Genomic DNA, 13,407 nt, shown 5'->3' on the forward strand with positions numbered 1-13,407 from the left:
AGGGTGTGCGCTCGCACATATCAGAAATTATGAAATTCTGCAACCTTGCAAAATTTCAGATTTTTAATACCAACTTTGAATGATCATAACTTTCTCTACAAAATTCTAAATTTCACAAACTTTATATCGATTTAAAGGGTTTTCAAAGATCTTTAATTCTAAAGAAATTTCACCCAATTTTGAAAACTGAGGCAAAAGTTATGATCAGACAAAGTTCACCAAAAACTAACTTTTACCTAGAATCACAATTTTCACAATTCCTTTATAAAACACAACCAAGACCAAACCAAACCATTCCAAATTCCAATTCTCATCAAAATCAACACCCTATGACATATTACACAAAGCTTACCACATATTTCTTCACTTTACCTCATCCTCAATTGCAACATTAATATATTACATATAATCAAACCTCATTAGCATTTTTCCAACTTCATTACCAATCAATCAACATCAATATCACATTTATCAACACAATTCACTCCTCCACTCCACAAATCATTCATCCTCATCACATCACTATCAATCATCAATATCAACTCAAAAATCATCATTTCATCAAACATCATCATACAATAACTCTTTTCTTTATTAGTACATTTCGTGCATGGTATGATCGTTCTTTTCTTTATTTTTAGTTTTCTTATTCAATAACTCTTCTCTTCATTAGTACATTTCGTGCATCTGTATTTACATACCTTTATTTAATAAAAAAAATCACGCGATGCGACCGCCTCATTGACGCGTCCGTGTCGCAGGGAGCTGCGAGACATTCATAATATGAACAGAGAGTTACGCAGGAGCAGGGCTGGAGGCGTGCCAATGGCACAAACCACCCCACGCGACCGCGTCGCCGACGCGACCGCGTCATATGGGAATAATGGCCTCCCACGCAACCGCGTGCCCCACGCGGCCGCGTGACCCTGGATTTCGACGTAAAAAGGGTGCACAACCAAAAATTGTGCTAGAGTGGTGCTGGATTGGTGCTGAACGCACAATTCTATCCACGCGGATGCGTGGCTCACGCGTCCGTGTCATATCCCTCTGAAAGCCCACTCACGCGATCGCATGCCCCATGCGATCGCGTCCCCCAAAATTTGGCACTAATATGATTTTGAACAGAGAGTTGTGCGAGTGCGAGGCTACCCTCGCGCCATTAGCCTAAAACGGGTCACGCGACCGCGTGACCGACGCGACCGCGTCATTAACTTTAATCGCAAGTCGCGCGACCGCGTGCCCCACACGACCGCGTCGCTTGCGCCGCACAGTTTTCCTGATTTGCCAATTATCATATCTTTTTTTCCCCCAAATCCTATTTTTCTCTTTTCCCTCCTTATTTCTTCTCTCTCCCTTCTTCCCTTCTTCTTTCTTTCTCATTTTTTACTCACTCTCATCCCCATTCACAAGGTTTTTCTTTCTCCTTCCCTCCTTACTTTTCTATTATTATTCTTTTTATTTTTATATGTCATCTTCTTTTCTTTTCTTTTTCCCTTCATTATTCATATTTTCTTTTTCTTTCTTTTTTCCTTTTTACTTGGTGTTATCAATTTATTTGAGTCACTATTTATTATTATATGCTTGTGGATTGTTGTAAAATTTGTTTGACAATTATATATTATTTCTTAAGGGATTACTTGCATGTTCAAATTCTTATTTTCAAGAACTTCTTCTACATGCATGCTATGTGTTTGTGAAAAATTCCATATGGCATTATGAACTTCTTTACATTTTTCTACTCTAAAATTCAATGCTTGCTTTTCACAAATTCCCTTTACTATTGTATTAATTGAAATTAATTTTCAATACAAACGTGATGGTTTGTTACGAGTGATGCTTGATCTATGCTACTCATGCCCTTTGTCGGCATGCCAATAAACACCTTGCATTCACTTGTCATCATATGCACTAGCTATTTTCCATTAATGAGTTTTCACATGTACTCATGAGTGTGTGTTAACATCATTTACCTTTTAATGTGCATTTATAACCATCCTTTTCTGTTCTCTTCCTTGCTCTATCTCTTTGAATTTAATTTACTTTCTCTTCCCTTTTTCAGGATGGCCACCAAGAAAGGAAAGGAGAAAGCTAACCCCAAAACAACCAGCAAGAAGAGGAACAAAAAGAGCATTAGTGGCAGAACCTTCTTCAACTGCGGTAAAGCCCTCAACAAAGAAAATTAAAAGGATTATAAAGGTTGATGATAAAGAAAGAGCCTTCCCAGCAAAGGACACTGCGTGATTCCCTAATCGATACTGTGAGCAGATGTTCCCCATCCTGGCTGAAAGAAGTTACAACAACGAATACCTTCTTCTCCTCCCGCCCAATATTGCTACCTTTGTTGAGCCGCAAATTGCCCGAAGACAATGGGGTTTCATATAAAGACAGCCAAGGCAGGTCAATCTTTCTTGGATAGTCGAGTTCTACTCCAACTTCCACCTGCCAACCCTGCAGTCTGTCTATGTCCGTCAGAAGCAAGTCCCCATTACTGAAGAAGCCATTCAAAAAGTTCTAAGTCTTCCCCCTATTCCAGAAGGATTGGATGCCTTTCAAGAAGCCACACTCAAGCGCCAGATGTACCAATTTGATTGGGACGCCGTTCTCAGAGTTATCACACCACCTGGCAGCAGATGGATCTACGGATACCATCGTACCCGCCCTAAGGGAATTTCGGCTTCAGCACTTACCTTGGAAGCTCACGTATGGGTACAGATTATGTCCCACTACGTCTTTCCGAGCACTCACGAGTCCTCCTTCACTGCGGACATGGCCGTTCTACTATGGTGCATCCTTACAGACCAACCTCTGAATCTACCAAGACATATCCGGAATGTCATGGGACACGTACAAATCGCGGGTAACTTACCTTTTCCCGCCCTGGTCTCAGATCTTGTCTCAGCAGCCGGGGTCTCCTACAGAGCTGGGGAGACCAAGGCCATGCTTTCCCGGGATGATTAGTATGTCCCCAACGGGAAGTACCTTAGACTTCCAACAGCCACTATTAGCCAGCCTACTGAACCAGTTGAAGACATTCCTTCTTCAACACCACAAGCACCTACAACAGCCCAATTGCTCCATCAGATACTTGAAAAGTTGGATCGGCAGGAACAGAAAGCTAAGATGAGAGAGCGCCGTAACAAGCGCCGATTCACATACCTCAAGGAGCTGATCATGGGTAAATTCAAGGACTCAGATACCCCGGACTCTACTTCCTTTACCAGCACAGGGAGCCATGATGGTCCCGACTGTGGAGATACTGCTACCAGCCCACATTTGTTCCTGACAGATGGCACCGAGGACGGTGCAAAGCCTTAAGTGTGGGGAGGTCGGTCAGTACCTGACCTCCGGAGGTAATTTCTCTTCCCTAAACACCAATAAATTAGGATATTTAGTTAGATTTTTCTTTTGTAGAATAGGATAAATTGCATAGTAATAGGTTAGTTGCATGCATGTTCTGCTTGATTAAAAAGACAATAAGTTTCTTCTAAAACCCCATCTTTGGAACAAAATTTCACTAATTTTAATTAAAATTTTTATGTTAAATTTGCTTGAAGTTGTATTTGGAACATGATTTTTGAGCTAAAGAACACACAACTTGTGAGATTTGAGCCTTTATGAATGGTTACATTATTTAACCATAATTATTTTATTCTTGTGTGTTTACTTCTCTATGATTGTAATCTATATTTTGCTTCATCCTATATGTCCAATGTTTATTATATTTATATGTTTGCATATGATTGAGGCCATTATTTGTTTAGCTCACTTATCCAAATAAAGCCTACCCTTCCAATTACCTTTGTTAGCCACTTTGAGCCTTTAAATCCCATTTGTTCTATATTTTACCACATTACTAGCCTTAAGCGGAAAAATAATTATATATCCCAAATTGAATCTTTGGTTAGTTTAAGATAGAATTGTGTGAGTCAATCAAGTATGGGAAATTGTGGGAACAAAGGATAATAAGGGAATGAGTCATGATAATATTATGGGAATTTGGATACCTACTCATGTGAAACTATAAAACTCTATGTGCATTGATAAGCTGTGTTATTTTTATGTTTCTATGTTCAAAAAAAAAAAACCAAAAATATTCCACAAATAAATAAGGGGACAAAATTACTCCAATATTAAATTAAGAATTCAAAAATCAATGCATGTATGATAAAATAAAACTAAAAGGTTGATACATGAGTATGGAATGTGAAAGGAGATTTCTGGGTAGCTAGGTATGAATTTTAAAGTTACATAGAATATATATATAGGTTATGTTAAAGCTTGGGTTAATTAAAGATTCAATTTATAAGCTTACTTAGCCATATATATATCCTTACCCTTACCTTGGCCCCATTACAACCTTGAAAAGACCTCATGATGTTTGCATTGGTATATTAAATGTTGTTGATTGGTTAGGAAAAGAACAAAAATTAGAGAGCATGATTAGAGAAGGACAGAGTGATGACCCTATACACTAGAGAGACTAGAGTGTACATACATCATCAGTGAGGGTTCCATGCTTGAATTTCTATGTTTCCTGCTTTCATGAGCTATCTTCTTTCATTTTTATCTGTTCTTACTGTATAAGAATTGAGTTAGTGGAATTTGATTTGTAATTGTTTTGAAGAGCTTACTTACTTTTGATCAAGTGGACAAAAATCATATAGTTTCATTCATATATATAGGTTGCACTGCATTGCATTGCATGGGTTTTACATGTTCTTACTCATTTATTTTATCTCCTTCAACTAAGCATGAGGACATGCTAATGTTTGAGTGTGGGGATTGTGATAAACCACTATTTTATGGTTTATATTGTGTTTATTTATGTGGTTTTATCATGATCCTTACCCACTTATTCATTAAATAAGCATGCATTTATAATTCCTTCCTAAAGTTATTGCATGATTGAAAACTTGCTTCCTAGAGAATTTTAATTATATATTTTATTTCTCTTTTATTCCATTCGATGCCGTGATCTGTGTGTTAAATGTTTCAGGCTTTATAGGGCATGGATGAGTTAGAGATTGGAAAGGAAGCTTGCAAAAATGGAAGGAACACAAGGAATTGAGGAGATGACCAGCGAGAAGTGACGCGGTCGCATGGCTCACGCGACCGCACGAAGAAGAGGAAATCGCAGTGACGCAGCCGCATGGATGACGCGGCCGCATGGACGACGCGACTGCGTGGCAAGGCAGAACGCTGAATGATGCGTCCGCATGGATGACGCGGCCGCGTGACATGCGCGATCTACATAATCTGCAGAATCGCTGGGGGCGATTTCGGGCCTTATTTTGACCCAGTTTTTGGCCCAGAAAAGCATACTAGAGCCAGAGAACATGCAGAAACCAACAACATTCATTCCGCATAGTTTTAGTTTTGAGATCTAGTTTTTCCTCTCCTCTAGGTTTTCTCTCTACACATTCATGGTTTTTAGGATTCGTTATTTTTCATTGTTTTTGCATTGGGATATTGAGAAGAGTTATTGCCTCATCAAGACTTCGACATTCTAGTTCGTTCTCTTTACTTGTCTCCTACTCTTCCATGTTCCTTAATTTACTTAATTTTACTATTGGATTGTTTTAGCATTTATTAATACAAGAATTACTTTTATTTTTAATCAATCTTTTGATCATTATTTATCATGTCTTTCTTTAATTCCCTTTCTTATGTTATAAATTCTTCATTTACAATGAGTGAGTAGTTCCCTAACTTGATGGGGAGTTGAGTGAAAGGAACCCTTGAGTTGGAACGCTCAAGAGAAATATTGTAATTGGGTTTATTGTTGGATTGCTCTCTAGTCACTAACACCAATCCTCCCAAGAGCGGATTGAAACTTGTGGATAGAACAACATTCTAACTTGTTTGACTTCTCCTTACTTAGTAAGGGACAACTAAACAGAATAACCCCCAATTATCAATTAATCTTGAGAGTACTACAACAAGAATAGGGCTTCCAGCTAATCAACTCCCAGTCAAGGCTTTTATTTAAATTTATATAAATTCTCTAATTTAATTTTCTGCCATTCAACTCAAACCTTTTTTAAAATATCCGATTAATAAAATTGCACACTTTTCTGCAACTCGTTGGAGACGACCTGGGATTCATACTCCCAGTATTTTAATTTCAATTTCTGTGACACCCTTCTAAATTGATAAGCGGATTTCCGGTTGGTTGAGAACTATACTTGCAACGCATATTTTATAATCATTCTTAACTCACCAATTTCCACCGCATCAATTTTTGGCGCCGTTGCCGGGGAGTTGCAATAGAGTGCTAAAGTTATTAATTGGAATTTATTTATTTGAATTTTATTTTATTTTGCTACTATGAGCTGCTTGTTTCTTTCGTTAGATGACACGTTCGCTTCCTGATCCAAGCTTGCTAGTATTCGATCCTGAGATTGAAAGAACTATTTCACGAATAAGGCAAGCTCGGCGTTGGCTAGTCCTCTCTGAGGGCGGATCTAAAACGTCATTTGAGAAAGAAACCAGCCTCCGTTCTACTAATTTGGTTGTTTCACGCGCAGGTAACATGGCAGCAGGCAGGAGAGTTACTATCCAGGAGGCTGGAGCCCTTGATTTTACAATGCAATCATTTCAAGCGCATCACCCAGCGGTAGCTACAGACTTTGAAATAAAGACCGCATTGCTCAATTTGATGCCCAAGTTTCATGGCTTACCTGCTCAAGAGCCTATCAAGCACCTGAGAGATTTTCAAGCAGCCTGTTCTACTGTCAGGCGTGATGGTGCAGATGAAACTTCAATTTTGATGAAAGCCTTCCCATTTTCTCTTGAGGGAAAGGCAAGAGAGTGGTACTACACTCAACCCGCAGCAACTGTATCCAACTGGGATACACTGAGAAGAGAATTCTTGGAAAAGTTCTTTCCAGCTGAAGTTACTGATAAACTGAGGAAAGATTTTTTCATGATTGTTCAGGATGAATCCGAGACGCTTTATGAATACTGGGAGCGCTTCAATAATCTTCTGGAAGCTTGCCCCCACCATATGATTGACAAGATAGTGTTACTTGGTTATGTCACCCAGGGCATGAGGCCCCAAGATAAGACCACATTGGAAAGTGCTAGCAATGGGTCTATGAAAAAGTACAAGACCACTGATGAGGCATGGCAGTTGATCAGCGACTTAGCTGAATCTACTAGGAATTACAGGCAGAAACAAGGCCGTTCAAAAGCTGTTGCAGAAGTATCCTCTAGCAGAGAGACTGCTGCTTTAACTCAGAGTATCTGTGAAATGACCAACTTGCTGAAGCAAATGCAAATGAATCAACAACAAATTCAACAAGCTCAACCTTCTCCAGCACAGTAAAACCAACAGTTAATCCCACAAAGAGTTTGCGGAATCTGTACTGATTACAGCCATTATACTGATGAATGTCCGCAGTTCCAGTAGGAAGACAACACCGTGGCAGCCACACATAACTTCTATGACCGCCCCAACCAAGGGTACAATCAAGGTGGCAATTACAACCATGGATGGCAGGACAATTCTAACCAGAATTGGAGGGATAACAACAACAACAGAGGAGGCAGAGATAACCAGGGAAATCAGAGGTGGAATAACAACAACAACAGGCAGCAGAATCAGAATCAGCCTTACAGAGCACCTCACCTAAGGCAATCCCAAGGACCACAGAATACCCAACAGCAAACCTCTCAATTTACCCATCCTTCTTCATCTGCCAATGATGACTTACTACAATCTATTGATCGGAGACAGCAGACCATGGAAAACAACATTAATGCCACTTTGAATGGTCTGAACGCTACTTTGCAAGCTCTTGTCTCACAGATTGGTTCAATGAATAACTCCAATAATCAACCTTTGAGATCCAGTGGGATTCCCTCTCAACCATTACCCAATCCCAAGGGTGGTATTAATGCCATCACCCTGAGGTCCGGAACCACACTGCAGGAGAGGAATCAAGAGGAGCCAAACCCACCAGAACACGCCTCAGCTGAAGAGGTAATGGAAATAGAAGATGTTGAAGAGGAAGAGGATATACAGGACATAGCTGAAGAAGAAGAAGTGCAACCACAGGAGGAAGCACTAAAAGGCGCAGACACTGCAGAAAACACCACTCCTATTCCATTTCCACAACTTGCAAGGAAGCCCAAGAAGCAGCTGGAACCTGATCCAAAAATGGTAGAGATATTCAAAAAGGTTGAGGTAAATGTTCCTCTATTTGATGTTATTCAACAAGTACCTAAATATGCAAAGTTTCTAAAAGATTTATGTATACATAAAGACAAAATTAATGAATTAGAAACTATTCCTTTAGGAAGTTCCATATCTGCTTTAATGGGAGGTATACCTGAAAAGTGTAGTGATCCAAGTCCATGTATGGTTAATTGTACTATTGGTGGTGTAGTATTTTCTGACTGCATGTGTGATTTAGGAGCATGTGTGAGTATAATGCCTTTGTCTATATATGATATTTTGAGGCTCCCTCCCTTAAAAAGGTCGGCAGCTCGTTTTGTGTTAGCAGATAAAAGCATTATTACAGTGGCTGGAGTTGCTGAAGATGTATTAGTGGGCATTAAGGGGCTCACATTCCCCATTGATTTTTATATCCTGGAGATGCCCCAAAATGACTCAGAGAAGCCATCATCAATCCTTCTCGGAAGACCATTCCTGAAGACCTCGAAGTTCAAATTGGATGCTTTTTCAGGAACATACTCTTTTGAAATAGACGGCTGAGTGGTAAGCTTCAATCTGAATGGAGTTATGAAGCACCCTCCAGAAGATTATTCTATCCTCCAGTGTGACATCATAGATGAAACCGTAGCTGAAATTCACTAGGAGGAGTTAGAAGAGAAGTACATAGGACAAGGTCCGAGTGTGGGGACACTTTCTGAGGACAACGAAAGTACTTTACCATTGTCACCAACTCCAGACAATCCAGAGCCTAGCCATGAGCCGAAGTTAGAATTAAAACCCCTCCCTCCACACCTCAAATATGCTTACCTTGAGGACAAGCAGAAGTTTCCAGTTATCATTGCACGGGAACTCACCTCTCAACAAGAAGAGCATCTACTTAATGTGCTGAGGAGGCACAAGAAGGCAATTGGGTAGAGTTTGGCAGACATGGTAGGCATCAACCCTCAAGTTTGTGAGCACAGAATATTTTTAGAAGAGGGAGCTAGGCCTGTTCATCAACCCCAGAGAAGACTGAATCCCACTATCTTAGAGGTTGTCAAAAAGGAAGTGACCAGACTACTAGAGGCAGATATCATCTACCCCATCTCAGACAGTGAATGGGTAAGCCCAGTACAAGTGGTTCCCAAGAAGTCTGGAGTCACTACAGTGAAGAATGAGCATGGAGAGCTCATAGCAACCAGAGTACAGAACGCCTGGAGGGTCTGCATTGATTACAGGCGCCTAAACTAGGCCACTCGTAAGGATCACTATCCTCTTCCATTCATTGATCAAATGCTGGATCGCCTGTCAGGTAAATCGCATTATTGCTTTTTAGATGGTTACACCGGTTATTTCCAAATTCATATAGCTCCTGAAGATCAGGAAAAGACTACTTTTATATGTCCTTTTGGGGCTTATGCTTATAAGAAAATGCCCTTTGGCTTGTGCAATACACCAGCTACTTTCCAAAGGTGCATGATGAGTCTTTTCTCTGATCTTATTGAGGATTGTATGGAGGTTTTTATGGATGATTTTAGTGTTTATGGTGATTCTTTTAGCCTTTCCTTAGATAGTTTATCTAGAGTATTAGATAGATGTGTCAGTACAAACCTTGTATTAAATTTTGAAAAATGTCACTTTATGGTTAAACAAGGGATTGTACTAGGACATGTTTTATCTAATACTGGCATTTCTGTAGATCCAGCAAAGGTGGATGTTATTTCTAGTTTGCCTTACCCCTCCTCTGTGAGGAAAGTCCATTCGTTCCTTGGCTATGAGGTTTTTACCGGAGGTTCATTAAGGACTTTAGTAAGGTAGCACTTCCCTTATCCATATTACTGCAGAAAGATATTGAGTTCGAGTTCAGTGAGGATTGCAAATAAGTGTTTGATAAACTGAAAACTGCCTTGACTCAAGCTGCAATTGTGAGAGGACCTGACTGGAGCCAGCCATTCGAAATCATGTGCGACGCCTCCAACCATGCAGTAGGAGCAGCGCTGGCTCAGCGTGAAGGTAAGGACCCCTTTGTAATTGCTTATGCGTCTAAAACTTTAGACACCGCTCAGTCTAATTACACTACTACTGAGAAAGAGCTTCTTACTATTATTTTTGCTTTGGATAAATTCCGAGCCTATTTACTTGGTACTAAAGTAGTAGTGTATTTAGACCATGCAATTCTAAAGTATTTATTAGCTAAAAAGGAATCCAAACCAAGGCTTATACGTTGGATACTGCTACTACAAGAATTTGATTTAGAAATAAAGGATAGCAGTGGAAACCAGAATTTAGTGGCAGACCACTTGAGTCGCCTTGAGCACATTAAGGATGACTCCACTCCTATAGCTGATAATTTCCCTTTTGATAACCTGCAAGCAGTATCTGAGGTAGTCCCTTGGTATGCTCCTGTAGCTAATTATCTAGTTAGCCGCACTTTTCCTCCAAACTTTACTAAGCATCAAAGAGACAAGTTGAAAAGCGAGTCTAAATATTATATATGGAATGACCCATATTTATGGAGATGCGGCGCTGACTAGGTAATTAGAAGGTGTGTACCTCAATCAGAATTCCAGTCCATCTTAGAGGCCTGTCACTCATCTGAGAGTGGAGGACATTTTGGCCCTCAAAGAACAGCTAGAAAAATCTTAGACTGTGGATTCTGGTGGCCTACTCTTTTTAGAGACGCTGCTGAATTTTGTAAATCCTGTTTCCCATGCCAAAAATTTGGTAATATATCCAGGAAGGATGAGATGCCTCAACAAATTATACTTTTCTGTGAAATTTTTTATGTTTGGGGCATTGACTTTATGGGTCCATTTTCAAATTCTAATGGTTATTTTTATATATTGTTAGCTGTAGATTATATTTTCAAATGGGTGGAAGCAATTCCTACCCGCACTGATGATGCTAACACTGTTGTTTCCTTTGTGAGAAACCACATTATTTGTCGCTTTGGATCACCACGAGCAATCGTGAGCGATCAAGGCACCCATTTTTGTAACAGGAGACTAACAGGATTACTGAAGAAGCATGGGATAATTCATAAAATAGCAACAGCCTACCATCCTCAGACTAATGGGCAAGCCGAGGTGTCTAATAGAGAGATAAATCGGATATTACAGAAGATAGTCAAACCTCATAGAAGAGACTGGAGCACCAGGCTACAAGATGCATTTTGGGCATACAGAACAGCATACAAGACACCCATTGGGATGAGTCCATTTCGCTTAGTTTATGGCAAAGCCTGTCATCTCCCAGTTGAAGTAGAGCACAAAGCCTTTTGGGCAGTAAAAGAGTGCAACATGGGATTTGAGAAAGCTGGAGCTGAAAGGAAGTTGCAATTGCAAGAATTGGAAAGCCTTCGCCTAGAAGCTTATGAGAACTCAAGGCTGTACAAGGAAAAGATGAAGGCTGTACATGATCAACACATCAAGAGAAAAGAGTTCCAACCTGGGGACTTAGTCCTCCTTTACAAATCTAGACTGAGGCTCATGCCAGGCAAGTTGAGATCAAGATGGGAAGGTCCGTATAGAGTAGAGAAGGCTGAGCCGTACGGAGTTTTTCACTTAAGTCACCCTTCAAGCTCTGAACTCATCAAAGTGAATGGACATCGTCTGAAGCTATATCATGGTGAGAAGGTGATGAAAAACAAGGAGTTAGATATCTTCCTCTTGGAGGATTGAAGAACTGAAGATTGATGGTTTAGAGGTTATAGTAAACTCTCGTTGCAAGTGTAGTTACTAAACCAAGCAATCAACCTTTCTTACAAAAGTTTTGGTTGTCACAAGTAACAAACCCCTTTTTAAAATTGATAACCGAGTATTTAAACCTCGGGTCGTCTTCTCAAGAAATTGCAGGGAGGTATGTTCTTATTATTGGTTATGAAAAAGTGTGTTTTGGGGTTTTGGATTAAGGTAAAAAGTTAGTTGAATGACAAGTAAAATAAAATAATAATAACTATAAAATAAACTTTTGGCAAGGTATGAGAAATTGGAAGTCCAGACTTAGTTATGCTTATCAATAATAATGAAAGTTGAATCTTAATTCCACTTAGTTGACCTTTACTAAAGCAAAGGAGAGTCAAGGGATAAATTGGTTTGATCTTCGAATCCTATTTATTTCCTAAGAAAAGATTGGGATTATTGAAGTTCAACTCAATTGGCATGATAACAATTATCAATTATACTGTTGAATTGGATAACTCCTGAGTTACTGATTTCTTAACCAAAATCAAAAGGGGAAAAGTAAATCTATTGGAATAAGAATGCCTTCAGATGGGAAGCAATAATTATGTAAATAAAAGAAAGCAATATTAAACTGAAATACCTCAAATTACATTAACAAAAGAACTTAAATCTGACATGGATGTTCATAAATTAAATTGGAAAAATAAATAAAAGAACATTGAACTTGGATTGAGAGTCACTCCTAAAACTAAGATAAGTCCTAAATCCTAATCCTAAGAGAGAGGAGAGAACCTCTCTCTCTAAAAACTACATCTACTCCTAAAATTGTGAATATGAAAGCCTTCTCATGAATGGATGCATTCCCCCACTTTATAGCCTCTAATCTATATTTTCTGGGGCGAGAACTGGGTCAGAAACAATCCAGAATTCGCTGGTTGCGAATTCAAACATGCTGAATTTCTGTCACTGCGACGCGGCCGCATGGAGCACGCGGTCGCATCACTTAGCGTCAGAGCAAATATAGCATATTATATATCAAATCGAAGTCCCAGACGTTAGCTTTCCAACGCAACTCAAACCGCGTCATTTGGACCTCTGTAGCTAAAGTTATAGCCATTTGAGTGCAAAGAGGTCAGGCTGGACAGCTCAGCAATGTCTCCAACTTCTTGTATTCCTTCCACTTTTGCATGCTTCCTTTCCTTCCTCTGAGCCATTCCTGCCCTATAATCTCTGAAATCACTTAACACACATATCAAGGTATCTAATGGTAATAAGAGAGGATTAATAATAAGCAAATATAAGATCAAAGAAGCATATTTTCAATCATAGCACAAAATTAGGAAGGAGTTGTAAAACCATGCAAATAGTATGAATAAGTGGGTAAAGAGTTGATAAAATCCACTCAATTGAGCACAAGATAAACCATAAAATAGTGGTTTATCAAGGATCCACTCACAGCAGAAGACTGAGCTAGTGGAGCGTCCAACTTACGAACGTTAAAGCAAAGTGCTAGGTGGGAGACAACCCACCATGGTATGATCGTTCATTTCTTTATTCTTAGTTTTC

This window comes from Arachis hypogaea, chromosome 11, assembly GCF_003086295.3.
Source record: "Arachis hypogaea cultivar Tifrunner chromosome 11, arahy.Tifrunner.gnm2.J5K5, whole genome shotgun sequence".
Classification (NCBI taxonomy): Eukaryota; Viridiplantae; Streptophyta; class Magnoliopsida; order Fabales; family Fabaceae; genus Arachis; species Arachis hypogaea.